Source organism: Chlorocebus sabaeus, chromosome 20, assembly GCF_047675955.1.
Source record: "Chlorocebus sabaeus isolate Y175 chromosome 20, mChlSab1.0.hap1, whole genome shotgun sequence".
Taxonomy (NCBI): domain Eukaryota; kingdom Metazoa; phylum Chordata; class Mammalia; order Primates; family Cercopithecidae; genus Chlorocebus; species Chlorocebus sabaeus.
In genome coordinates, this window is record NC_132923.1 from 22071119 (window position 1) to 22076062 (window position 4944).

The following is a 4944-nucleotide window of genomic DNA, read 5'->3' on the forward strand; positions in this document are numbered from 1 at the left end:
ATACTAAAGGAGACATGACTACATAAAGGTATTGCGAATATCGGGAATCCCCAAGACCACCATGATTTCTGACCTCAACTGCAAGCCTGGGGTCCCTGAGACACTGTCATGTTTGACAATCTGTTGGAAGGACTCACATAACTCACTGAAGAGGCACATGGGACAGTGTCCAGGAGAGTTGTTTTTTTTTTTTTTTTTTACTTCAGCTGTTGTTTATTGACATACAGGTAGGCTCTATAGCAACAGGCCCGGAGGCGCTGTAGTAGTTGGGGAAAATGGAAGGTGGAGGGTGGAGTGTTTGCTGCAGGACAGCTTAGTGGAGGGCAGGGACAGGTGCAAATTGGGAAGGCCCAGGGGTTAGGGGAAGCAAGTAAGGGCCAGGGCCGGAGTCGGCTTAAATGGAACAACTGCCCCATACCCTAAGGCCCCTAACTCTCACTGGCTGTTTCCTGACCCCAGGCCAGCAGTGGGAGTCCTCTGGGCATCTGTTTTCTAAAGGAATTGAACAGAGTTCACACAGGAAAAGAAGCTGTGACCCTCTTGCCATCTGGCTCCCGGGGCTTCCAGTTGGGCATTCCTCCTTCTTCCCTTGATTGGGTGGGGCCATATGATGGGCAGCCAGGCTCTGGGCTGTCCCACCAGAGCAGGCTGTAAACACAGCCATGTTTCAGCAAGGCGTTTATCTTCTCCTCTGGTGTCCCAGCCCACCAGTGCCACATTACAGCCCAGGGTGAGCTCTACAAGCGTTGCTGGCCTAATGGATGGTTTGGAGAAAGGAGGTGGGATGGGCTGGAGGAGGGGCTCTGGGGTCTATCACCACACAGAAACAACATGCATGGTGTTGGTGAAGCCAGAGCCAGGGCGCCACCCAATCAGCGCAATGGCCACATCTCACTCCCTCTTTTTTTTTTTTCTTTTTGAGACAGAGTCTCGCTCTGTTGCCCAGGCTGGAGTGCAGTGGCGTGATCTCGGCTCACTGCAAGCTCTGCCTCCCGGGTTTACGCCATTCTCCTGCCTCAGCCTCCCGAGTAGCTGGGACTACAGGCACACGCTGCCACGCCCGGCTCATTTTTTTGTATTTTTAGTAGAGACAGAGTTTCACCATGTTAGCCAGGATGGTCTCGATCTCCTGATCTCATGATCCGCACGCCTCGGCCTCCCAAAGTGCTGGGATTACAGGCGTGAGCCACCGCGCCTGGCCCACATCTCCCTTCTTAAAGAAGCTTCCGGCCTTGTCAACATTCATGGCCAAGTTCACCCAGCGGTCCACATCCTCAGCCCTGGCCTCCTGGACTGGGTCCTGGCACAGCACAGGGAAGATGCCATGGTGCAGGTGGGCCTGACCAGCTGTCTGGGGATTCCGTGTCACAGCAATGATGGGGGCACGTGGGCGGTATCTGGCCACCTGGTGAGCAGACCTGCCAGACTTGGTGAGGATGATGATGGCCCCATTGCAGCACTTGAAGGAGGTCTCGTTGGCACCCACGGTGGTGGCTTTCGTGGGGTCGCTGGTAATGGTCGCCAGGCGGGGAGAGTTCCTCAAATAATTGCAAGTGGTAGATGGCGGCCTCTGCCTCATGGGCAATCAGGTGCTGCTTGCGCCCAGCCCCCAGATAGTCCCCTTTGGCTGCTTCTCCAGACAGCATGATGCAGTTGGCTGCATTCAGGACTGCATTGGCCACATCACTGTTAATGACAGACTACCCAGCTCGGCTGGGAAGACCTTCTCTGCAGGAATCTCAATGCCTAGATCACCGCCAGCCACCATGATCCCATCACTGGCCTCTAGGATTTCATCAAACCTCAGAATGATTCTCAATTTTGCTGATTACCTTGATGTTCTTTCCCTTCTCTCCCAGGGCCTTCCTAACTTCATGGACATCAGATGCCTTGTGGATGAATGACGTAAACACCATATCGACATCCTGCTCGACCCCAAACTTCGGGTCCTGGATGTCCTATTCTGACACAGCAGGCAGGTCCACAGCAGCCCCAGAAAGGTTCACACCCTTCTTGCTGCCCAAGGAACCACCATTTTCCACCTCCGTCACCAGGAAGTCAGCACCTTTCTGCTTTACCTGGAGAGAAATAAGCCCATCATCCACGTAGATCTTGCTGCCCACTTCCCTCACCTTGCAGATGTTCTTGTAGTCCAGCCACAGGATGTTCTCATCACACTTTTTCATGTAGGCATTATCCAGGATGATTTTGAGAGTGGCTCCCATCTTCAGCCCCACCTCCGCGGTGCTGCTGTCCTTGATGAGCCCAGTTCGGATCTCAGGTCCTTTAGTATCCAGAGCCAAAGCAACAGGCCAGTAGAGGATGGGGTCAGAAGCAAAAATTTCCGTGGCTGTGCGCACGTTCTTGATGGTCTCCACGTGGTACTCATGAGTTCCATGAGAGAAGTTCAGACAAGCCACATTCATTCCAGACTTAATCATCTCCTTCAACTTCTCCACCGATCGGGAAGCTGGGCTATTGGTACAGATGATGCCAGTGTTCCAGGCCGTGATGGGTGGTGTGTGAATGTCCAGGCGGCACATGTGCTCCAGGAATGTGTCAGCTACATGGCATGTAGCTGCTGGGTCTGAATGAAGGCAGTCCCGGCTTCCCTATGGGGCTTCGACATGGCTGCTGAGGTCCTCTGGTGCTGACCGACTTGGGCTACACTGCAAAGGCGAAGAGGTCAGGAGCCCCGGGACGTGCAGCTGCTGTGCCCCAGGAGAGTTTTAAATGCAGATCATCTAGTTGTCCTCTCCCAGTGGAGTTATGCAGACAATTCTTACTTCTCACAGTGACAATGTGTGATAATACACATGCAATATTCCTAGCCAGGGAAGCACCTCCAAGCCTTGGTGTCCAGCATTTTTATTAGTCATGTAGACATGGCTGACTGCCTGTGTGGCTGGCCTTCATGTCCAACCCCCTCCTGAGGTTGAGCTGACAATGCATGGTTCAGAGCCCCTACCATATATCACATTGTTAGCATAGGCCAGCTGGCATGGCCCAAGGCCCCCAGGTAAACAAAGAACATTCCAACAGTTTAGAGATTACCTCCCAGAAAGTGAGAGTAAAGGCCAGATACTTCCTGGGGCAAGGTTAATACTTTTGTTGCACAAGCATGAATACCAGGAGGTGAGGATCACTGGGTGCTACCTTTCGGGTTTCTTACCACACTCACCATTTAGAAAACTTCCCAACCTGAGCTTCTGATTAGCCTCATTCTTATTTTTAAATTAATTTATTTTATTACTTTTTTTTTTTTTTTTTTTTTTTTTAGAGACAAGATCTCACTCTGTCACTGGAATGCAGTGGTGCAATCACAGCTCGCTACAGCCTTCAACTCCTGGGCTCAAGCGAACCTCCTACCTTAGTCTCTCAAGTAGCAAGAACTACAGGCATGCGCCACTATGTCCAGCTTTGGTTCCTCATTCTTAAATATGGTTGGATGACCACCCCTTTTAGGAAAGTGTCCAATATAAGAGAGAGGCCAAAATAAACCATGAGGGAAAAGGAACTTAAAAGGAAACAGGCAACTGAGAAAATAAAACTAAACTAAAAAACCAACCAACAAACAAAATAAGACAACCCCTACAATATTGCTGGAGAGATCAAATATAGGATCCATAAGACAAAGAACAGGCTAATGCAGAAAAGATAACAAAAGGTTGGGCGCTGTGGCTCACGCCTGTAATCCCAGAACTTTGGGAAGCAGAGGCGGGTAGATCACGAGGTCAGGAGATCGAGACCATCCTGGCTAACACGGGGAAACCCCGTCTCTATTAAAAATACAAAAAATTAGCCGGGCGTGGCGGCGGGCGCCTGTAGTCCCAGCTACTTGGGAGGCTGAGGCAGGAGAATGGCGTGAACCTGGGAGGCAGAGCTTGCAGTGAGCTGAGATCGCACCACTGTACTCCAGCCTGGGCGACAGAGCCAGACTCTGTCTCAAAAAAAAAAAAAAAAAAAAAAAGATAACAAGAAAGGGCCCTTAGAGGTTAAAACATGATAAACAAACTAAAAATGAATAGCTTGACTACATTTTGGGAAACTGGGAAGGGGAAATGTTTGTGTATTGGTGTGTGTTGCAAGGGCTACGATCTAAGTTAGCTAAACCCTCATCATCCAAAGTAGTAAATTAAGGGTGGATTCAGGGCTTGTAGGGCCAGAAGCATACATGATTTGGAGGATGCTCTTTAAGATAATTTTTTTTTGAGGCGGAGTCTCGCTCTGTCGCCCAGGCTGGAGTGCAATGCCCTGATCTCAGCTCACTGCAACCTCCGCCTCCTGGGTTCAAGCGATTCTCCTGCCTCAGCTTCCCAAGTAGCTGGGACTACAGGCACGTGCCACCACGCCGGGCTAATTTTTTGTATTTTTAGTAGAGATTGGGTTTCACCATGTTAGGCAGGATAGTCTTGATCTCCTGACCTCATGATCCTCCTTCCTTGGCCTCCCAGAGTGCTGGGATTACAGGTATGAGCCACTGTGCCCGGCCAAATTTTTTAAAAATGTATTTTTTAAGACAGTCTCACTCTTTCACCTAGGTTGGAGTGCAATGGCATGATCCTCCTGCCTCAGCCTGCTGAGCTGGGACCACAGACACACACCACCATGTTTGGCTAATTTTTTTTTATTTTTTATTTTTGGTAGAGACAGGGTTCTCAGTATGTTCCCCAAGTTGGTCTTGAATTCCTGGGCTAAAGGGATCCTCCTGCCTCAGCCTCTCAAAGTGCTGGGATTGCAAGCGTGAGCCACAGCACCAAGCTGAATGCTATGTAAGAAAATAAAATTCCAAATTCAATGGTTAAGAATAGGGCCTTGGAGGAGGCCCATGAAAATGAGGGACTCTGAAACTTAAGCTTTATTAGCTTCACAATAAATCTCCCTCTCTAGCCAACAGAAAACATCTAAAATTGAAAAATCAAGAAATAAGAGTTTTAAAACTTT

The 4944-nt window shown here is 49.7% G+C and overlaps 1 pseudogene; it reads right to left on the reverse strand.

The window, feature by feature from the left end:
* Positions 1-813: 813 nt before the first annotated feature.
* LOC103224173 (pyruvate kinase PKM pseudogene) lies at positions 814-2629 on the reverse strand (annotated as a pseudogene).
* Between the last annotated feature and the right edge of the window lie 2315 nt (positions 2630-4944).